Source organism: Lissotriton helveticus, chromosome 5_1, assembly GCF_964261635.1.
Source record: "Lissotriton helveticus chromosome 5_1, aLisHel1.1, whole genome shotgun sequence".
In the NCBI taxonomy this organism is placed as follows: domain Eukaryota; kingdom Metazoa; phylum Chordata; class Amphibia; order Caudata; family Salamandridae; genus Lissotriton; species Lissotriton helveticus.
This window is the reverse complement of record NC_136065.1, coordinates 2,101,048,406-2,101,073,011: the sequence shown is the minus strand read 5'-3', so window position 1 is coordinate 2,101,073,011 and position 24,606 is coordinate 2,101,048,406. Positions and strand designations below refer to the sequence as shown.

Genomic DNA, 24,606 nt, shown 5'->3' with positions numbered 1-24,606 from the left:
TTTTGATAGCATTTCATATCTGTGACAGGCCTGTGAAACGCTCCGATTCCCAGTGCACTGCTGATGCACATAAGAGTGCGCGTTCAATAGTGTGTGAACTCGAGTTTCCCTACTTTATTTTTCCTTGCAATATTATATAGCGCAAACTCGATAACATGGCATGAGCACAATTTACATTACAGAAGAACACATTCATTTGTGGTAGGCAAGGGGAGACAAATCGATTTGCCTGGAATCACAGGATGTTGAGCTGATGCCGAGTTTCAAACGTAGATCCCCAGCTCTAAAGTTCTCAATTCTAGAACTTGTGTCGGGACATGTGTCTAAAAGTGTATGTCGGTGCTGGCCATCAATGAGAGAGACCTGTGCATTTTTCAAATGGGTGATGAAAAAATATGAGTATGTTGCTGAGGATGTGGTCCGCCGTGCCACCAATGTACATGCCGGGGGAGGGTAAACACCAACTTTCTTTCCGCATACCATCACTCGGCATACTTTCATTACGAAAGTACCATGACTCCGCAAGGCCATTTTAACGCATGGCATTACATTTTATATGCTTTTACCACGCATACATTTACAACGAAATTCGTTGTAAATGCATGAATGGTAAAAGCATGTTTTTTTTTAATGTTTGGATAAGGTAAGTATGGGTATAGGGGTATATGTTTTGGGGTACTGAGGTATATGTTTTGGGGTGTTTGGGTATTTTAAGGGTTCAGATATAGTTTTGGGTTATGAGGTACAGGGATAGTTTTAGGGTTTAGGGATAGGTATGGGTTTTGGGGTACAGGGGTATTTTTAGGGTTCAGGGCTAGGTTTGGGTTTTGGGGTATATTTAGGGTTCAGGGGTAGGTTTGGGATTTGGGGTACAGGGGTATTTTAAGGGTTCAGAGTTAGGTTTGGGCTTTGGGGTACAGGGGTATTTTTAGGGTCCCGGGCTAGGTTTGGGTTTTGGGGTACAGGGGTATTTTTAGGGTTCAGGGCTAGGTTTGAGTTTTGGGGTACAGGGCTATTTTTAGGGTTCAGGGGTAGGTTTGGGTTTTGGGGTACAGGGGTATTTTAAGGGTTCAGGGCTAGGTTTGGGTTTTGGGGTACAGGGGTATTTTGTGGTTCAGGGGTGGTTTTGGGGTACAGTGATATTTTTAGGGTTCAGGGCTAGGTTTGGGTTTTGGGGTACAGGGGTATTTTAGGGTTCAGGGGTAGGTTTGGGTTTTGAGATACAGGGGTATTTATAGGGTTCAGGGCTAGGTTTGTGTTTTGGGGTACAGGGGTATTTTTAGGTTTTAGGGATAGGTTTGGGTTTTGGGGTACAGGGTATATTTATAGGGTTAAGATGGGTTAGTGTTTAAGGGTGTTGGGGTATTTTAAGGAATACGGGTGGGTTATGATTATGGGGTGCAGGGGTATTTAAAGGGAGCAGGGTGGGATTAGCACACGATATGAGACATGGCATGAAGGGCGGAACGTACCACACGCCCCCAGCGTTTGTCACGCCCCCCAGCACACACCCAAAGCACAACGCAGACACTCCCACAAGGGACTACTTTGCTGGCACGGTTCTTTTACCTTTTAAATGTATATGGTGGGCGTCTGCATAGCCTATGTCCTTCTGCTGCAACTGCCCTTTCCAACTCTGTATTGGGTGTTGTGATTGGTGCTGTGGTTCCTGGGATTACCCGCCTCAAAGGATTCGGCTCTCTCTTTATTATATTAGTATAGATATTTCCCGACATTGCCCTGAAGCTCAAAGACGCCACTTCACAAAGGACAGTTCAACTTGAGCACTTTATTTCCAAACCAGCATTGGCATTCCAAAAGTTAAAAATCCATTACGCGTTTCGGAGCTGCTGCACCTTCATCCGAGGGAAACCTGAAAGACACGGATGGCGCTGCACGCAATTCACTCCAATTTAAATAATCTTTCTTGATTGCCCTCTGATGGGCCTAACGAGTTAGTTCTGGGAGTTGTAGTAGCAGTGCAGTGAAGATTACTTCCTCACAGTAGGCTCCGTGTTCTCACAGTTAAATACTTTATAATTCTACAAGCCCTCCGGTGGGTCTCAGAGTGTCAAGCCGGTTTGCAAAATTCAATCCTTCGTGCTGCTGACGGGAATGAAATAATTCAACCTTGCAGAACCAAGGCTAACAAGGCTTAGGGAGGGGGGGGGGCATACAGCTGTAGGTGGGGTTCCCATGTCTTAACAAGTCTCAGGGAGGGGGACCACGCAGCCACCCTCCCTGTTCAAAAACAGAGGTCCTTGGGGATGCTGTCCTATAGTAGGGTAATAATGGAGATGATGCTACACCTGACATTTTGACATACAGAAGATGTGAACATTTTGTGAATGCTTCATCAATGTAGTGGGTCTACGATATGCCCAATCCAATATGGCTGCCTTACATTATAGGGTAATGCGTCACACGCAAAGAACCTCACAGCTCCATACATCAGAATGGCCTCCGAAAGCAACAGTAGTTTCACAGAGAGCCCACTACCAAGGGTCTCAAGTTCAGGACAATGGAGTTCAACCTCCAGGTAAATGCTCCTCAGAATGAAGTGCAGTTGGTTGCAAAACACGCTGTAAAGTAAACAAATACAGAGCTCCACGGTAGTCTACTCTCTGACTCTCCCTCTTTAACTCTGCTCTACAGAATCACTGACAAAATATCGAAGGTCAGACTATCGACCTACAGAAATATTGCAGCAAGAATATTGAAGTCAAGAATATCGACATCCTATCTACATTACGGTTAGTACAAAAATAGAGAAAAAAAATATCGATGTCAAAAATATCGTCAAAAATATTTTTTTGTAAGTTAAAAAATAATGTAAAATAAAGTAAATAATACAAATAATCAAAATAAACAGTTAAACATTTTAAAATGTTAAAAAGTTATTAATAATATATATATAATTTAAATATACATTGCAAATATTCATATAATATATACTTACTTATTAATATGTTTAAACAAGTTTAATAACGTATACATTCTTTTTTATTATAAATTATAAATACATCTATCTACATAAAACAATATAAATACAAATTAAATAAATATATGTAACCAATTAAAAAATCCATATATATATTTTTTTTATAAACTCTTTTTATTATAATCAGCATTAAAAAGGCACATTTCTTCCAGATACCAATCACATATCATCAAAAATATCAGCACTATACATTCCCAGTACATTATTAAAACGTTTTATAATACACCTTAATAACTTCCAGCACGTCGTCCATCCCACGCCTCATCCCTTCTAAAAATCTTCATCTGAGATCTCATCCACCAGAGCTCTCGGCGCTTCACATATATTTCCCCTAAACTCATTCCAAGCCCCCAGATCTTACTCCATTTCCCTAGGCAGCCACGGTTAGCAAATACCGTCCGTTCTGCAAACATTGAAATATATATTTTTTTAATCTTTTTTAAATTAGTTATATACCACATTACCTAAAATAATACAAAACATATTACATAGTGGAGGGAATAAAATTACTATTCCAACTCCAAACAGTGCAACTGTAGGGTAAATCTTGGATAGCGAAGAGGTAAAAATTACTATTCCCACTCCAGTGAGTGCAACAGTAGGGAAAGTGTTGGATAGCGTAGGGGTAAAAATTACTATTCCCAATCCAGTGAGTGCAACAGTAGGGAAAGTGTTGGATAGCGTAGGGGTAAAAATTACTATTCCCAATCCAGTGAGTGCAACAGTAGGGAAAGTGTTGGATAGCGTAGGGGTTCAATTAGCATACTTATCAATAAAAAAAAATTAAAAAACGTATTAATAATTAATTAACAAAAAAATATTAAGACATACCAATAAAATAAAATATTTACTTACATAACATTAAATTACTTCCCACCCTATTCCCCCATAAACAAACAATGTGCTACACATAAAAAAATAACACAATTAATGTAATCATCAATCAATTAATAAAAATGAATTAACAATATAAAAAGTATTAAAAATAAATCATCAACCAATAACAATAATTAATTTATAATTAAATTAATTCCCACCCTATTCCCCATAAGCCCACAACCGGCTACACATACAAAAATCACATAATTAATTTAATTATCAATTAATAAAATGTAATTACCAATTAATAAGTAATTAACAATAAATTAATTAACAATAAATAATAATTAATAAATTAATTACAATTAATATAATTATAAATTAAAAAATACTTATCATTGATTACCAATTAATAAACTAATTAACAATAAATTAATAATGAATAACAATAAATAAAAACATATTAATTAATTATAATTAAATTACTTCCCAACCTATTCCCCTATATACCCACAAACTGCTCTGATACTAAAACGCAAAATTCGCCTAAAAAAATTACTAATTTCTAAACATTTAATACATATATTTAAAAATAATGAAAATACATTTAAAAAAATGTTAAACATACATATAAAATACATACTAAGATACATAACACTACTAAAAATATCGATATTATTGACAACAATATTTTTGCTAACGATATTACTTACTTCTGTATTACTAACAACGATGTTTTAAAAAACAATATTACTTACCTTAAGGTTTTATTTTATTTATTTTTTTTAAAACATTTTTATTGTCATTTTGCATCATAACAACAAACAATAAGCATGTCAGTATCAAGCAGCACCCCCACATTCCCTGCCCCCCACCCACACCTCCCATCTCACGTTCCCCGGCATAGTGTTTAATGTCCAACAGTCCATCCATCAGTTTTGTCCAAGTCCAAAGTGTTCGTACTACTTACCTTAAGGTTGATATTCTGCTCAACGATATGCTTGACTATGATATTCTGTCCCTAAGATATTAAAAACTTGATATTAATGTTGGTTGATATTAAAAAAATCAATATTTTGACTGCGCACCTGCTCAACACGCTGACACCGGAAATTCTAAGAGACCGCAAGTACAATCTGCAATGTCTCAATATCTAAAAAATCACAGAGTTTACCCCACTCCTGGTACCAAATTATGTAGTGGGGTAATAATGGAGATGAGATGTACCACTGAGGAAGAATGGAGATTTATTCCATAACCACACAAGCCACGACAGAGGAGAAGAGAAAAGGGCACTGGTCACCTTTGCAGCTCTACACAGAATGCTGCCAGGAGGAGCCTGTGAATCCTCATCTCATTCTTCCTTCTGGAATGCAATGATGCATTCATGTAATGAACATGAAAGACAATAAAAAATACACGTATAAAATGCATTAGTAACTATGCCGTTCTACAGGTCCACGGAGCATAATAAGGCCCGGGAGGGGGGACACGTGCCTCCCCCTCCCCCATCTCTTACATAAAAAAAGGCCCCGGGGGATGGACTCCCCAGGGCCTAATAAGGCTCAAAAGAGGGGGCCATATGCCCCTGCCCCTTTCATTAAAAAGTCCCTAGTAGATGAGGTCCCAGGGCCTAATAAGGATCGGGGAAGGAGGCAACTTGGACCCCTCCCCTTTAAAAAAACATAAGGCTCCATGGCCAACCCTCTGCCGTTTACAGTGGGGAGTCCCTAGAAATCCACAGAAAAAACCCCAAATATTATAGTAACGATATAGGTAGGTGAATTTGTCAGTGGCAGCATTAACGTTTTGTACTAAAAAATAACACAGGCCTGGAAGACAAAAACAGAAGGGGGAATCTGCGAATCTTCGGAATTCCAGGAGTGGAAGACCCTTCTGGGTCGTGCATTTCTTTTCTGGAAAAATGGTTTACACAAGCCACAAACCTGACTTTCTGTAAACCCCTGGAGTTTAACAGATCTCAGAGGGTTCCAGCAAGAATACTCACGAGTCAGAAATCTCCAAGACCAATAGTATGCAAACCTCTCCGTTATCAGCATGTAGAGCTGATCCTTGCGTTCATGTGGAAAAATAACCACATCCTCTGGAAAAACAATAAAATCTATATCTGGCAGGATTATAGTAAAGAAACTGTTCACACAAGAAAGGGCTTCTTGGCGCTTCACCCCAGATTAAGGGCCATGAACTACCAGTTCGTCTTTGCAGGCCCATCCAAATATCACGTCACGATTCAAGGGTCTCCACACTTCTTCGCCGATCACCTAGCATTGAAAAAAATCATTGACGGGAAAGATGATAATGTTATGGACATCTCAGCCCCTGGTTCTTCTGGTTCTTCTGCTGCAAGACCTTGAATTACCATTGTATTGACAAATGCACATCTTTGAATCTTCTGTTCTCTCTGTAAATTGTAAGCTATACATCTTGGTATGCAGGTTTTCTTGCCATGTGAAATTATTCGATGAAACCCAGTCAAGAAATCCATGACGTTATCCAGATAAGTTAATATTCACTAAATTGCTTAGTGTCCAGGTGTCAAACTAGATTTCTCTGTCGTAATCCAGTTAAGTGTACTTCTGTAAAGTTGCTAAGCGACATGCTTGCTAAATTAAATGGCCTGTGGTTAGTAGCTCTCACACATTGACGTACTGACACACTGACATATGTCGACATACATTATAGAGCTGCCAAACGTATGTAATTGATCTTATTCTGTCACACCATTTCAGAGTCAAAGTTATGTTTGGTTATCATGTCCGGTTGACTTGACATTCAAAATCTTCCGAGCAAATCCGCTGAAACACAGCTCTGGAGCAATGTTTAAAATCGGATGAAATTTGCTCTGATGGTATTCCCAATTCCACCACTATCATCCACCACAAGAGCTGGATCAGAGCAATTGGGATCTAAAATGATGTTATGATTCCCTTGATCCTTCCACTCAAGTACCGAAGGTCCATGCTTAGCCATATATAATTTTCCTAAGGATTCTCTTCCTTTAAATCTGAAATTGAGAGGTCTAAACCCAATCATGTCTACTTTATTCCAGAATTGCCTTCAAGAGAAATATCAGGAGTGTAAAGTTTTTCATCTAAATAATGCAAAAATGTAGAATTCAACACCTCTTTGCTAACAATTGTATAAGAAGAACCTGTATCTGCATACATATCTATAGAAACTCCCCCAATCAACATGTTACAAATCGGCTTCTTTTTTATTTCCCTGATGGAAGTATCATTAAGGTTAAAGATCAAATGTTCTTCCTTCTGAGTATCACACAAATTATCTTTAACAGAATAATGCATCATTTTCTTAACAATGGTTTCATCATCACTTGAAGAATCATAAACAGCTTTAACTTTTTTACTTTTCTTCCTTCTACATGCTCTAGAGTAATGATCTATTAAACCACAATTAGAACACTGTCCCTTGATAGCAGGACACAGTTTGTTATTAGCCAAATGAGAATCACTGCCACAACTGTAGCATTTAAAATATTCATTTTTCTTAAAATCAAGTGTTTTCGTTTTGGATTGAGGTCTTTGTTTAAAATTAGGCCTATTTGGAGCCTTGGCTACAACTTGTTCTTGCACTTCTTTATTTTTACTCTCATTCTTAATGGCTTTGGCACTTCTACTAGAAAGTTTGGCCTTCCTGACTATGGCCCAAACACTCTTAAGATCAGCATCTCCATTAATCCAGAGTCTATCTTGGATTGCTGGATCACAAGTGTGCATAACAACTTGGTCTCTAATGAATTGCTCTTGAAGATGGTCAAATTTACAATCCTCTGCAATTTTTCAGTTACAGAATAACATATTCATTTAGACATTTTCCCTGTGACATAATTTCCATGAACAGAAACACAATGTCTAACTTAATAATGCGTCTGGAATGGAGGGAGTGGTAGCGTTCAACATTAGGCATCTCATCAACTGATAACATTTTGCCAAGTGTTTTATGGTTTGTGGAAACAGGTGCGGCCCATACAGGTAAGAGCCGTGGGGCCGGGTTGGAAGGGGGGGGGATTAGACAGACAACCACAGGAAAAACTAAATAAATAATTGATTTTCCTTTGTCGTCGTCTGTCGGTCTGTTGAAATTCCCACACCACCGGGCCCCATCGCTTTTACCTGCACGGGACGCTGCTGCTCCCTGGTGTGCGCAATGGTGAAACCCTCCTGGTAATTTTATTTTGAGTGTGTGCAATGGTGAAACCCTACTGGTAATTTTATTTTGAGTGTGTGCAATGGTGAAACCCACCTGGTAATTGTATTTTGGTACTGCTCTTCACCCCTCCTCCTCAGGTCTGCAGCTCCATAACACGGTATACTTCAATGACCACCTACATCACGGAGTATGCGTCCCCATCGTAAAGTCACTTTACTGCCGCATCAGTCCAACTTACAAGATGAGGAGTGGGTTATTGTTTGCCCCCACCTCCTGTCGATGATACTATCCCCTTTTCACGCCTGTCGCCCACACTCCTTCCTGTTACTGCTTGCCCCGCAACCCTGCACATCTACTCTGTCATTGCTTGCCCCTTACCTCCACCCCTCATCCTTGTTGTTGCTTGTCCGGCCTGCTACCCCCATTGTTGCTTGCCCCTTCCCCCACCACCAGACCAAAACGTTATGATGCGGCCAGCACTGGCAGCGTCATAACGCTTTTTCCTAAGCACCGACAAAGCCAATCAGTCTCTCTTCTGCAAAATCCATTGTCTTTGTTAGTCTTTGGTTTAGCTAAGTTGAACAGCAGTATGGATGTATGCAGCATAGATGAAAGTAAAAAACAAAAAATGCTATGACGCGGTCAATACTAGTTGCGCCATAGCACTTTTTTTCACTTTCAGCAGTGCTACAGTACAATAAGGCTAAAAACACTGACAAAGCCAATAGAGCTTGCATAGAAGAGACCTTTTGGATTTGCAAATGGTTGTTCCCTAAGACAGCCAAGTCAGAAGTAGCATTAACATAAAATAGTAATTACCACTCAATGGCGGCTCGCAAAGGGAGTGCTGTGGGGCGGTAGGGCGGGGGACAGCCAGGTTGGTGGGTAGTAAACTCGGACAAACGACGGGACGGAGGAACGTAATAATTACTTTTGTTTGTTTAGTTGTATGTCCAAGTTTAATACACTCCCACCCTGCTCCTCCCCCGCCCTACCGCCCGCAGCACGCTCTATGCCAGCCGTCACTGCGACCACTTCCCTTACTATGTGCAAGTGTTGGCTCCTTCACAGGGGCTTCGGGTGCAGCCCAGCCTCTGTGAGTGACCATTTACTGCCCCTTGCCACGACTGCTTATTATTTAAAAGAACAGGGTTCATGAAAACAGCACTGGATTCCTGCCCTGCTGGTACCACGGAGCCGCACAACTGCCAACCACCAACCACGGAATCAGTCTGAGTAAAAGCAATGTTTTTTCTCTGTGTATATGTGTTTGTGAGTGACTGAGAGTTAATAGGATCGAGTGAGTGTGTGTGAGTGTCAACAAGAGGAAAGTAAGAATCTGAGTTTTAGAGAAGACATGAATAAGTCAAAGTGAGTGAGAGGAAGGAGTGTGTTAGAAGAGAGTGATTGGAGAAATGAGCCAGGTGCAGCAGGTGCACCTGCACCAGATCCCGGAGTCAGTGAGAGTGAAATAGTGAGTATATGTGTATTTGTGAGTAGCAGTGAGAATTAGAACAATTGTGGGTGAGTAACAGTGAGCAAGGGTGTTTATAGTTTGTGAGCATGGGTAAATTACAGAAAGTGTGAGAGTGTGAGGGGGAAGAGGGTGAATGAGAGGGAGTGAGTATAAGTAGGAGTGTTGGTAAGCGTGTGTTTGCTTGCAAGCCTACTGCTGGCCATGGCATACTCAAACATGCTGCAGGTGGCATTCTTAGCATCAGGAAGGCCCTGGCAAAATAGAAGTAATGCTGGAAGAAATTCTTGGCATCAAGGCACTTGTGACAAAATGTGGGCACTGGCACAAAGGAGTAAATTCTTTACCTAAGGGAGGGCACCTGAAGTAAAATGCAGATCATGAAATACAAAACCAATAGTGACTTAAGGTGAGGGGCAAAATGCTGGTTCTGACATAGTGGATGTTAATTCTATGCCTCACAGAGGGTAGCCATGGCATGTTGGGGCTCAGGGGTGTGATTTGGAGGAAACAATAACAAAATGCGGGCTCTGAAATACTAGAGGTAATTTTTGACATACCAGTGAATGAATGAATTAATACGTTTTTTTTGCATAAGTTAACTAAAACCATTTCAATACAAAGTAAAAAACATTTTCTTGCACGATATATAAGGATAAAAAAAAGTTAATAAGATGCGGTTCTTAAGTGCCAGCAATTGTCTCAGGTCTTCTTTTCAGGTCTGAATGTGGCTGTGGCCCGTCCCATGGGAGACTATCCCCAACCAGAGTATTCGGGGCTCCAGGGCTGCTTTTGTTGCCGTTCCTCTCATTTTGGGCTATTTCTCATGTAAAGTGCTAGTGCTTTCTGATTAATGACCTGGTGTGCCAGAGTTGTGTCAGGTTATGTGCAACTCATTGTGAGCAGGGCCGGACTGGGAACAGAAACCGGCCCAGGCAAACTGCTCAGCTGCCCCTCACCCACACCCCCTTTCCGCGGTGAGGGGGAGTGCAGCTGAGCAGTTTTCGTGGGCCGGTTTCGGCCGATTTTATTACAGGGGGCTGATATTGCCGACCCCCGGTAACAAAAACGGCCCCCAGGGGCCCAAAACCTCCACCCACCATGGCGCCCACCGGGGAAATGCCTGGTGCCCGCTATGATCAGTGACCCTTATTGTGAGCCATCTGAAGACACAGAGCCATGGTCTCGTAATTTCTTTTGTCCGACGGCTACGACCAGTCCCCGGAGGAGGGCACCCGTTTCTTTCTTTTGTTGGCCCCGGGACCTCCAGCACCACACTTTACTGGCTGTAGACCGCAAAACGTATGTGGTGCGAATGAGTGTGTTACAGTTTTCAGTAAGGTGGGAAAGAGCGTTAGGCTCGATTGCTGCTTCATAGTCTTGATCTGATCACTTTCTGATCTGGTCCTTTATTTGAAGTAATCCAGGATCAGCGTTTGAACTATGCTACGGCAGGGTGCAGTTGTGGTGCGGGGGTAGATGGCTCCCCTGGTAGTTTGGACAAATCTTCCACAGCGGGCCAGAATGTTGGGTTCTCTTTGATTGAGACATACAGCAGAGGCCTCACGGCAGGTGTATGCTTTTTCACTTAGGCTGCACAGCAGCGGTCGGTGGTAGGAATGCTGCCGGGCGGTGACGTGGGGAGGGGGAGGGGCAGGGTGGGGGGGTAGTAAGCTACGGAATATGGACAAATACAGGTAAGTAAACATAAAAATAAATATAACAAATTTCATAGTGCGCACTGCATCGCCAAATGCAATGCAGTGCGCACAACAAAATACGTTTTTTTCATTTTTATGTTTACTTACCTTTATTTGTCCATATTTTGTAGCTTACTACCCCTCCCCCTCTCCACGGCAGCACTCCTACCACCGACCGCTACTGCTTAGGCATAATTGCCTAAGCATCCTCCTTTCAGTTTCTAGGGCCGGGTAGCAGCACAAGAGGTGTAACCAAGACTCTTGTTTATAATTACACAGACATGCCCCTCCTGTGTTTTGGTTTGCCCAAGCTTAGCTGAAATCCGTAATTGGCAATGCCAGTGGTCGTATGTCCATGATGTCTCTTCTGGCTTTAGGGTTCAGCGGGGCGGCAAGAAAAGACTGAGGTGTGTTAACCCTGTATGAGTCAATCAGCGGGATAAGGAAAGCTAAGGCTTTTATTGTAGCCCGGTCTTGCTGGAATGAAACTAGTTGGACTTGTTTATTGGTTTGATTTTTCCATGAGGCGTATGAGATATGAGGGTAGGCGAGTGCTGTTTTGTTTAGGTCTGTGGAACTCAGGGCTTTCATGAGTTGAGTATTCCATGGCGAGCCAGGTTTTCCAAATGTATCTCTGAGGCGGCTTTTTAAAGTCCCCCAGCGTTTTTAAAAATTTGAATGTAGCATTTTAGGTAGTCGGCCTAAGGGTAAGTGAGGGTTTCACCAGCCTGAGCTCCAACCAGAGAGTTGCCCTGGGGAAACACTCTAAGGAAGGGTATTTAGTGGTCAGGGAAATTACTAGGCGCTCTGCTAAATAGACGCAAAAGTCTGAAGGAAAACAAAGTCAGTATGGTGCAACTAGGTGAGGGGATAAACCGTATAAACTCCCAATTTAGTGTGGGTAAGACGCTCACAGTGCAACAAAAACAATGACCTAGGCACACATAATAGTAGATTAAACAGTATGTAGGTAGATACAAGAACTACAGTATAATAGCCATCAATGAGAGAAATCCCTCCGGATGTGTTGAATATGTTCAGTCTTTTAATTTGTCTTTAATAGCCAATAACCAGAAGAAAACCAGCCGACACGTGTTTCGTTGCATGTGGAAAATAGTTCTGCGACTTCCTCAGGGCGCTCAGCCGGTGATAATTCCAACCCAGCTGGACTTAGAACACTCAGGTGAACTTGGGTCACTCTAAAAGTATCAGACGTGCGGTGAAAACAAACATCCGGCATGTAATGAATCAAATCTCGATCAGTGGACTACAATTGGCAAGACACGAATCTATGAAAACTCAATGTGGACGAGCAGGGCAAACGTAGCCTGCGTAGCGGGGCGTCGTGAGGGAGTTTTGCTTGTGGAACGGATAATTCCAAGGACGTGGGTGATCTTAAGGCGAGTGTGTCAAGGAACCCTCACTACGGATCACTGTGTTCAGGGTTAAGTCTTGCCCTGGACATGTATCACATACCACTGGTATATGGGCAAAATCAATGGCAACTTTCCAGTACTGGAACATTGTATGAAATTCTTGATATAAGCGGAACCCATAACAAAATGCCAGCCTTGGCGCAAGGGGCCCTCTGAAGGCACATTTTGGGGTAGCAAGTGGGGTGAACTGCTCGCTAGCATTACGCCCTACCACTTTCATTGGTCACCAGCGCCAATGCTCTACACTCTGGCCTAAAAAACAGAAGGATGTGTCACTACTGACCTCTTGCATCTTACCCAGAACACGCTAGCCATCCATAAGCTTGACATGGGTACTTAAATATTTGGGATGATAACCACTGTAACCTGCAGGCTACAGGTCTGGTCAACAGTATGGACATCACATCTGGTCTTCAGACAATAGGACACAACAACATGCCCATGAAGCTTGCCACATTTTGGAATGTGTACAACCTCATATCCAAGTAGATATCCCATAATCACGGAGTCTGGGCACATAAGCTTAGTACTGAGGCTATTCTGCATATCCACCATGCCCCCTAGCTGCTCCTCTCTGTACAGATGCCCTTCAGATATTCTATTTTTACCATTAATTTGGTGAGCCACAACAATTTAGATGTAACTGCTGTGACAATATTCTCTGGATCGGACATCAGTGATAGGCAGCACATTAATAATGGTTTTCAATTTTGGAGGCTGTCTTGTGTCTCCCTTTATTGTAATTTCACTGGGGTGTGGCAAAGCAGCGAATGTGTGCACAATTGCAATATTAAAAAAATGTGCGCACGCGGCTTGCCGCGCACAGCCCCATCCTTAACCCCCGCATATTTCCTGAACCGAACCGACACTGAATCTGTCCAGGCAGCCCGGGCCGGCCCGCAGCAACAGTCACCCCACTGCACTACAACATTATAAACTAAGGGCCACGGGCCTGCGGCCACTTATCAGTCCAATGACAATAAAAATGATAAATATAATTTTAAAAAACAGTCATCACGGCGCCTGTGGCCTGCCAGCCAGGCCCTTCTCTACCTCACCTGTGCAGTTTTATGTAAATCACGATGCTTAGGCCGCCGGCCTACCCCAGGGCCCAGGCCATGCCTCACCCTCACCTGGTGCTTCTGCAGCAGTAGTGGTCGTCGTCTACTCCACCGAGTCCACCTCGATGTCGATGTCGTCCCGGGGACCAGGACCCGCTACTTTGAATGGCAGCGGCGGAGTTCAACCACCAACCACCACCAGTCGATACTCCGTGCGGTGGTGAGGTGCTGCGCACACCCCCAACACCCGCAGAAGAAGACGAGGCAGCCCAGGCAAAGCCCTGCGCCGCCGCCAACTAGGTGACCCGCCCACTGGGCCGGCAACACTAATGCACGGCCGCGGAGCCGGATGTCTTGCAATCATTGAGGATGAATAGCGTCACCTGACCATTTAAGACAGTAAGCACCGGCAAGCCCCGGCACAAATAAAGCACTGATTTTAGGAGAGGTGCAACACCTCAATGACGCAATTAAATAAAGGTTTGATAGAGACCCCAGATTTTGCACCTCAGGTAACGATACGCGGGGATCTGGGAGCTGTGCGGCATGCATTCAGTGGCGGACAGGTACTGCCTGCCTCTCTTTAGCCTTCAGTTACCCGATCTGCAGGTATTGTATGAGCGACTTCAGGAGGATGAAATTCAGGGATGTGAACCTGTGACGCTGGTGTCAACACAGATGACCGCAGCGGACGCGAGAATACACTGAAGTATTTCCGAGTCTGTGGGCGCTGCGAAGCCAGCCAGACAGCTAAATTAGTGCTTTACAAATCCAACCAACCACCAAGCGAGACAAACGGGAGAGCGGGAGAGGCGAAGGTGAGAGAGAGACAAATAAATGTTGCTTCATACTAATGGGGTCTTCACGCACCTGGAAGTAGAGTGTAGTATGCTGCCTTCCTGAAATTGAGTATTTAATATTAACATTGTACATTTATGACAAGTCAATGTTTCTCAATATACTTTTACGTTTAAAAGATAACAAATAATATGATTTACCACAATTCAGCATATAAAAGAGATATATTTATTTGAACTGTAAAGACACCATATTTTAATGTAACATGATATTTGTTGTATGCTGACACAAAATACTTTCAAATTGTGCTCATGCACCAGCTTTTATAGCCTGAGCCAACCCGTAACTCTGGTCTTGCTTTTACATATCTGCCAAGGTTTCAGATTGCCATGTGTGGCATTTTTATAATTTCAGTGTAATTAAGAGTGACATTTCAATGACTATGAGTGACACTTTCTCGTGAGCAAAATCAAGCAATGACAAACGAAATATTTATTTATATATATATAATTACACTCATTTGATCAACATACCCTCAAAAGAATTTAAAAGTGTTGCAAAGCACCAGAAATGGAGGGACACTAACCTCCACTCGTGTGTCAAGGTCAGGAGGTCGAACACAGGCGTCATTCTTCCTGTAATTTAACTCGGCCAGAGTGCAACCCGGCAGCAGCAATTCCTGGGGGCCTGCTTTGGTGGCTAGAAGACATGTCCTGTGTCTTTTCAGGGTAAGTGTCATCCAGCTGGGCCTTGACTGTGAATGAGACCTCCAGTGTCACCATACCTTTTTCTGTAGCCTTCAGACATGCAAGGTTGTTGCTTTCTTCAATACCTTCAGTATGCTTCTTTCTATTACCCATCAAGAAGCTCCACTGCAAAGTATCTATTACCTGGGCTAACTCACCAGTGCCAGCAGCCAGATTATCTGACTGTCTTACCTGGTCCGAAGATGGATGGTCTATCTTCATGTTTCTGACGCAGTAACATGTCCTCCATATGCAGACCCTAAGACAGCTGTCAGTCCCATGTAATAATCAAGTATGCAAAAAAATTATGGATGGAATACTTAAATTAATCTCAGCCACTGGTAATTACTCAGGCCGCACCCCAAACCATCTTCATTTTCCACACCATTGCACCTCAGGTCCAGCGATATGCAAATCAGTCTTGACCCTGTACTAGTGGGAATAGTTGAGCCTGAACTGCCAAGCCGGGGCCCCCCCTTAACCGGAACACAAGCAACCCAGGACCGGTTTTGTCCAAGTTAGGGTTCTTTGGCCAGGTATAGCAGAATGTCTGGACGTACCTGTCACACATTGGGCGACACAGTGAAGTACACAAAAAAAGTGATGGATGAAATGCTTAAATTACTCTCAGCCATTCAGGGCGAAACCAGTTATTTCACTTTATTCCATGGCATTTTGCATTCGGTTTCCAGTCCTCAATGAACTTATGTCTTGCAGTCCTGAGTTGCTTCCACTGAACTAATTAGACTATTACACCATGTATCAAAAATGTGTAGGTTAGAATCTCAGGATTCAGAACGTGTCCATAATGATGGGGAGTGAGATTATTGCCCCTTATTCCTAAAACGACTCCTATGCCTATTAACACCACTCACATCTTCCCTTGTCACTTTGCTAGGCCTTTGACATTTAGCCCGGGCCACTAAGCTTCTTAACACTGATTAGTACTGGTATCACTCAGTAACTCTTAAGATGCTCTGACTACATGTCAACATCCAGTCAACACCACCGTTTCCCCTACACCAGTTAGCCACATATTTTTGTTACATCAGAAGCATTCACCATACTTACTTACATCACCCCTCACTCACCATTCCCTGAAGTTACTAGGCTTCACTTGCACACACCACTAGATCAACATGTGTACAATCGCGACACTGCTCACTCTCACCATTTAAATAGTCATACCTCCTACATAGACTTGCAATCTACTTGTTACAATCCCTGTACCATTGCCTACTATTAACAATACAATACAATTCAGAACCTAATTACCAAGCCATCTATTTGGGCAGAGATACTTGTACCATAACTCCACTTCAGGCTGGATCACTTATTCCCGCACTCACATCTGCTATTTGCAAAGCTAATTGCTTACAAAATTCACTTAACATCAGTCTTCTAAAATACCCATTCATTATAACTCAGTCACACAACCGCCTGTTCACATTCATCCCCAAACCTTCACACTTAGTCCTGCTAGTGGCACATTCCACTCACTTTTATCATCACTCATATACTATATCACAACATTCATTGCTCATCTCGCTCATTCACTATAACACCCTAAGAGAGCACCACTCAGCCACTTTCAGTACTACACAGCAACCATCAGCAAAAACTGATACGTCACTCACAGAACAAATTATTTAGACCATTGACTCCCACCATACCATCACACCAGTTGAGACACTAAACGCACAAGATGGAATACCACTTGCCTCCATCACTCATTCACTGCCACCTCACAAAACACATTGCCATATGCAATACCAGTCATCCATTCAGAACACAACAATGACACACACTCACAGCACCACCTACAGCACCAGTCACTCGCTCCACTCTATAGCCATCAGGGAAGATGCAACAGTACTTACTATCAGCATCAACCAGTCCCACAATTCACAAACACATGCTAACTTGTCTAGACAACTTCCTTTCATCTCAACCACTAACTTCACTGCTTACCACCTTACTCAGGCATTTGCATCCCTAGACCATTCACAAACCCACTTTCACTACACGTATGTTCAGTATCCATTCACCTTTGGTGCTTTACTACTAAGTCAGTACTGGTGCGGTGCTGAAACTCGAACCTGGGTCTTTGCAATTAAAAGCAGCCGCTCGGCCAAACCTTCACATACATAACATTACACAATTAGAAATAGAGGATGAGAGCCCTGGAAATTCTGGATGCGCGACAACATTAGGGGCGGGGCGTTCCTGTCGCATTGTGTGTGACTCATACATAAGGATCAGGACTAGCGGCCACATGCATCAACCTATTTAGGAAGTGCAAACGGTGCGAATCGGTAAATTCGGCCGTTTGCACTTCCTAAATAAGTTTTTGGGATGCATGAAACAATTTTTGAAAATCCGCATTTTTTGCAATTCCTAAAAAAGCGAATGCATTTAAGGAATCACATTTGTGCGATTCCTTAAATGCAATGCATGAATTTTTAAAAAAATGCTAATTTTGAAATAGGAAGTGCAAAATAACACGAGGTTGACCCTCGTGTTAATTTGCGAAAATCTGAAAAAAAGCACAAAAATGCATTTTGGAAAGTGTCATGTTACACACACACATGTCCTTTGGACATGTGTGTGTGAAACTTGCACTAAAACAAGCATTTCAAGGGAGCAGGGGGGGGTCCTTTGGACCCCCCTCAGCACCCTTGCAATGCATCAACAAAATGTCATTCGTAAAAAAAAAAAAAATCGCAAAAAGGCATTGATTCCTATGGGCCTCTAGGCCCATAGGAATCAATGTTATGCCATTCCTTAATTGCGAATCGCAATTAAGGAATCGCAATTTCCGAAAATTAAGAAATCCTAAAAACTTTTAGGATTGCTTGATGCATAGGATTTTGCAATTCCTAAATTGCGATTCCTTAATTTTCGCAATTTAGGAAGTGCAAAATCCTACAATGATGCATGTGGCCGTAGATCTTTAGGCTTATAACATCGTTTTTGCCAGCATTTAAACACCTATCCATAAATGTGAAACCATTTTGGTTAACTTTGAAAAGTAATGCAAAAATGTGTCAAAACATTTAAAAATGATATAGAAGGATCGATGTCTTATAATGTAAAGTTTTATATTTAAGAGTTATACATTGTAGTTTGTATATATAAAATGAATTTAAGGAAGGTAGTATTATCAGCCCAATCCCCATGCTTTATTTTTAAGAAACAGAAGCGTGTAGAGTGTTTACAATATCTTGAAATTTGTGCTGCACAGATAAGCCGACGAGGACCTTTGACAAGATCCTGTCCCACCTATTAACTAGAGCATGGGTACTCACAAACTTTCTCTCGGGGGCCAAATTTACAGTGTGGTTTGTGTCCGAGGGCTTCACCGGTGGGGGCGGGGTCAGTAGGGGAGGGGGCGGGGTTAGAGCAACAACAAAAAAACTGTGACCATGAGGTTGATCACAGGTCCCTGCAGCGGATGCCTTCGTCCACTGAGCCACCATATCCGCAATACACACATCACTCTCTCTCCCTCTATCTCTCTCTCCCCTTCTCTCCTTCCCTCTCCCTCACTCAATCTCCCTCACTCGGTCTCCGTCACTCAGTCTCCCTCACTCGGCCTAACTAACTCAGCCTCCTTCACTTGGCCTTCCTCACTCGGCCTCCCTTTCCCTCGCTCTCCCTCCCTTTCACTCTCCATCCCTTTCCCTCACTCTCCCTCCCTTTCCCTCCCTCCCTTTCCCTCACTCTCCCTCTCTTTCCCTCACTCTCCCTCCCTTTCACTCTCCCTCCCTTTCCCTCACTCTCCCTTGCTTTCACTCTCCTTCCCTTTCCCTCACTCTCCCTCCCTTTCCCTCACTATCCCTCCCTTTCCCTCACTCTCCCTCTCTTTCCCTCACTCTCCCTCTCTTTCCCTCCCTTTCACTCGCTCCCTTTCCCTTTCACTCTCCCTCCCTTTCACTCTCCTTCCCTTTCCCTCACTCTCCCTCCCTTTCCATCACTATCCATCCCTTTCACTTTCCTTCCCTTTCCCTCACTCTCCCTCCCTTTCCCTCACTATCCCTCCCTTTGACTCTCCATCTCTTTCCCCCACTCTTCCTCCCTTTCCCTCACTCTCCCTCTGTTTCACTCTCCCTCCCTTTCCCTCACTCTCCCTCACTTTCACTCTCCCTCCCTTTCCCTCTCCACCATGGCGATAGAGCCGATACTGCTCGCGCATACAAGCCACAGTTTTGTGAGCACGCAAGTAAAAAAAAAGACATGGGCCTAAGAATGTGTACTTTTTAGGTTTCGCCTGGGGCCGGAGCTCCTAGCTCCGCCCAGGAGAAATCTTATGTCCCTACAGTGTGGGGCTTAGTCCCGCCTCTGCTTCCATTGGCTAGCTCCATAAATGGAGGCTAGCCATTGGAACAGAGATCTGTCCGTCATGGCCGGACCAGATTCGTGGGCATTCCCGAGATTTTTTCCCTCTCCGCCTCTGCGATGTCGTCATCGCGGCGGTGGGCAGAGTTTCGTTTTTTTTTTTAATGGGGTTGTTTTTGTCATTCCATGCCGACCACGGCCGCCGGAGGAAGTACAGGTGAGTGCTTTGTTTTTCTTGCCTTCCCGCCCCCCCTCCCTGTCCTTGTGCCCGTTCCCGCCCCCCTCCCGCTGTCCGTGTCCCACTTGTAAATACTTGTTTATGTTGCAGCTCAAAAGGAGCACATTCTGCATGAAAAGTCACCCTCGGTCATTGGAATGTGTCTGCTACATGAAAATCCTCCGGGGAGCAGGGAGTGTGGGAACTGAGTGACTTCTTTGCCTAAACTTGAAAGTTTAACAAAGGGGTAGAGAGGAGACAGCCCGACCCCCAGACTTACTGCGTTCCCCCGCCCCTCCGGATCCAGGCAGAAGTTTACTTCTCTGAAGGGCGGCAGCGGCCCCTTTAAGAGCAGGAAGAGCTCTGAGATTGACAGGCTGGAGGAACTTGAATGAGGGGGAAGCAGGAGCCGGAGACGGGCTGAGCCGGGACAGGGACGCAGAGCAGCGACGGCCGAGGCTACCCCCTGCGCCCCAGCTCAAAGGGGTAGATCGGATGCGGCTTTCGCCGGGGCTCCCTCAGTCCCAGAGGCAGAGGGGGGGTACGCTTGTACCCGGGGCTGCCCCCAACCTATTGTCCCCCCCCCCCCGGGCGGGGCGCAGTCAAGGGCGGCCCGAGCCATTGTCCCCCCAGGACTGGGGGAGCAGTGAGTCAAGGGCAGCCTTCGCATTGCCCCCCCCCCCCTGGACTTGGGGGCACAGTGAACCTAGGGCGGCCAAGGGGCACACGGCGAGTCAGAGGCGGCGCCGGCACTTTACACCACACTGGACGGAGAGACCGCCGGGTTCCTGGGCTGGATCCGGCCCCGCGGTGATGTAGGGGGCTGGCGCCCTCTTGATGGGCTGCTGCCGGGCTCCGGAGACCCCTCCGCCGTGCCTCGAGCCCCCCACTTCTCGCCGTGCCTGCTTTGTAAATGTATAACTTGATGGGTCTGAACAGCACAGCCGCTGCCATTCAGCCCAATGTCTGCTGCACATGCAACTGCAAGCGCTCGCTGTTCCAGAGGATGGAGATCTGTGAGTACCGATCAATGTCTGTCTGTCCCCTGTGTGTCTGTCTGTTCGGATGCCCTCCCTCTGGGACCCGGGGATGGGGGGGGGGGAGATCTCTTCTAAGAAGCGGGGAAGGCTGTACTGCTCCAGGTCTTCTTGGCTTCTGGCCCTGGAAAAACTTTCCGACTTATTAAAATGTTCCTCGAGCAGTTTCTTAGGCAGCCGTGTGTGTTAGGTGGATAAGTGCAGGACTTGACTGAGGAACCACAAAAAGCCCTGGGAAACACACTAAAAACCATCCTCGCTCAATATTTATCTTTCCAAACATTCATTCAATCTATTCCCTTCTCTTTACTCTCGTCTCCCTCTCTCCACCGCTCTCGCTTCAAGCCTCGGTGCCTGCTGCAGTTAACCCACAGGAGCTTGTGAAAGTGCCAGATAGACCAGTAGCAGCCCTGCTCTTCAAAGCCTTCACATGGTCGAGCCCAAAGGGGGGGGGGGAGGGAGGATGGAGGGAGGGAGGGAGGGAGGGAGGGAATGCCCGGTGTAATTAAAGGCCAGTCCGGCCCTGGACAAATGTAAATAACGTGAAGTTCAGTGAGTTGCAAAAACCTGCTTCTCCCCTGAAGTGCTTCAGAGCATGATGTTTCCCACTTGTCCTTCTCCCATAGTGTGAAACTCCCCTCAAGGCCAGGGTGTAGCAAAGAAGTCGTTCCTGCTTGGGTAGGACCTTTCTGTTGGCTTTTTCGACACAGGTGCACTGCCTCGTGAACCCGTACCAAGAGAGAGCGCTGGTATTCACGAGGCTCCAAAGGTGCTGGAACCTAACCCGTTCCTTTACAAGCGCTCAGTTACGACATCAGTCCTGGTAATTCATGGCTAAGATCAGCGCTGACCTTTGCTCTGGGAGCGCCCTGGGCGGAATCAGTTTGGCGTCCTCACTGCTGATCGTGGGTGAAATGGGGCACGAGGGAGCCCTTTTGTGTTCCCAGGTCAGTCCATGGCTGGTTATCTCTGCAGTGACTGACCTCTGAACATAAGCATCTCTGCCTCTCCCCACCTCACCCGATTCACCCACAGCGCAGATGCTTCAAGCTGGTGCCAAGTTGTCGGTGAGGGGTGGGTAGGATTTGTCTTTATGTGCAGCAAGGGTTGAGAAGGAGATGGGGCGGGGGGGGGTCTGAGGCAGAGTTAAACTGTGTCTTCTGCACGCAAGAGCCTCACGCAGGCAGCTCCATGACCTAGTAGGCGCCCTGGGTGTGGGCCTTGCTCGCCCATCCCTGACTAAGATGCTTTCAGAACCTTATCCAACCCTGGAAGTCAGAGCTGTGCATCACGCTCATTCTGCCCTACACTAAGCTATCTTTCATAAACCGTGGTAAGCTGAAATGTCAGATCAATAAGTGATCTAATTACTTGCAATTGCATAGATTCCCTCCCCCCACGACAACCCCTTGTTAGAGTTGCTACATTTATTGTTGTTCACAAAGTAGTGACATGTTTACACAATCTTTTTTTATTTTAACGATCTAATAAAAAATACTGCACCTCTGTCAAAAGTATCTACCATGCAATATTTTGCTATGTATGCCTTTTTAAGTTCACCACTTAAAATGCCGATTTCATCTTTTTACTCGATCCATATCGCTCTTCTTTTAGAGTGTAGCATAACTATGCTAATGCAGGCTGATCAGCGAAGGGTCCTGCTCCCAGATTTCCTATTTCCATATTGTTGTAGCCCAAGATGTTGTTTTGCTCTGGTACTTTATTTTAAAGACCGCTTGAGGTCACACACGCATTCGCCAAAATATTACCAAACACTTCCCTCAACGAAGAGGCAGCCCTATTGGCTTTGCAAACATTAGTTTCAATAGTGCTTCAATTTCAGGCCACTCCACAGTGGATGGCAAGTCTTGTTTGTTGTTGACAGACATTTTAGGGCATTATAGACAGAAGTAGTACAGCCTCTTTATTGTATAATATGTGTGCATAATTTTATGCACCAAGATCGTATCACACTTTGTCAATTCATTTCCTGTCGGTATCACTGTCTTCATACTTGCCATGTGCTGTTTTACAGCTGGGTGTGCGGGTGTGTGTGTGTGTGTGGCTCTAGGTGTGTATGTGTGGCTCTGGGTGGGTGGGTGTGTGGCTCTGGGTGTGTGTTTAGGTGTGTGTCTGTGTGGCTCTGGGTGTGTGTGGCTCTAGGTGTGTGTGTGGTTGTAATTGCTGTCTGCAGAGCTCGTCCGTAGGGTACAATAAGTCTCACATTTGCAAGAGATTAAGCTAATGGCAATGTAAATAACAATGGCATTTATTTATCTATTTTCAAAACCAACACATAAATAAAAATTTTGTCATATACAATGCCAATAGCTCAAACTTTTCCAAAGGCGAAACCATTGCATTGTAAATGCTTGTTTATATAAGGAAGGAAAGTGATGTTTTATTTAACTGCGCTGGATTATAAAAATACTAAATTCAAGGGGGGTTAGCTCCCAATCCTCTGTTCTGTATGCAATGAGATGAACTGTTCAAATGTTATTAGTTGTGGACATTACGATCTACCACCTCGTCTAACTCGATTTCATGCATGGAGCGTTTTTTTTTAAATGAAAAAAAAATATGGAAGCCATATATTTAAGACCACCGGCACAAAAGACCGGCATGCAAATAGGAAGTTGATGTTGAAAAAGTATGAAACAGTCAGATCTTATTATGAGGCCGATAAATAGATACCGGCTGGAGCCGGGACTCGAACCCACCACGTCCTTGCAATTAAAGGAGTAGCTCTTGTCACTTGGCCAATTAGCCTCCGTATAGACTAACTTCGATTTCTGCAGATCTTGTAGTTTTAAAATAATCCACCCGTCCCACTCACCTTTATACAGGTTCCTCAATTAATCACAGGTGGTTGCAAAGCCCTACGCACATCCGGTCGCGCCGGAAGTGACGTCATGTATGCCTCGCGCCAACGAATATCGCGAGGGTGCAATGGTGATGAACGGGGCACGATGGCATGCATGGCCTCGATCTTTTTTCATTATTTTCCAGAGTTTTGCGCACAACTACAAGCATGAAAACTTCATTTATTCTGTCATCTCAGGGTAATGTTGGGCATGCAGGACCAGTTCGGAGAAAATGGGGTCGGGGGTTTATGTGGAGCGAGGTATCTCACTCTATTTCAATGTGTTTTATAAATCAAAATAGCTTTGCGGTTTAGCGCGCTCCGCTGTAATCTATCTTCAGCTGTTTGCCCTGTTACTGAGCTGAAGATCTGCAGTCACACGTATTCTGTGTACCTGAATCCCAACTCCGTCCTCACGATTTTTGTTCCCATTATCGCATGTATTTACAAATCCGCCTCATAAACACTTATTGCGAAGAGGCCGGCACGTTTAAAAATAGGCGGCACATTGTGGAGCCCTAACGGGAGATTTCATCAGAGGCTTGGTTGATTAGCGCTGGTTCCTCCAGGCATCCACTGTTGGGCTCCTCTATCGGTCTTCCAGTGAAAAGGAAGCTAGCGTGACATTCCACACCCTATCACGAAAAACAACTGCAGGCTTTTGCAGGTTTAAAGATCAAATGTACAGCATAGATGTTTTTGTTCTATATATTCATATTGCAAGCAGTGTGCGATCTTTAAGCCTCTACAGGCCTCTCTGAGCCGCTTAATACGAACAGAAATGCAAGGTCACCATGCACGTGCTGCATATAGTCAGGGACCCTAAGGTAAATTGTAAATTGATACTTGTATAGCGCACTACTCACCTGCAAGGGTCTCAAGGCGCTTGTACGAATACTGCTGTGGAACCCATCCTGGCTTTCCC

The 24,606-nt window shown here is 44.4% G+C and overlaps 1 protein-coding gene across 6 annotated transcripts in view; it reads right to left on the bottom strand.

Moving 5' to 3' along the window:
• LOC144756353 (uncharacterized) overlaps positions 1-24,606 on the bottom strand; it is a 430,517-nt gene that overhangs the window by 108,213 nt on the left and 297,698 nt on the right. The window contains exon 1 of one of the 6 annotated variants that reach the window (XM_078646116.1): positions 23,655-23,713. The exons of 4 other annotated variants lie outside the window; for them this stretch is intronic. The gene's annotated coding sequence lies outside the window, so the exon portion shown is untranslated. Of the gene's footprint in view, positions 1-13,754; positions 13,874-23,654; positions 23,714-24,606 lie in introns of those variants that run through there. One more of the 6 variants, XM_078646114.1, reaches the window with a different exon arrangement.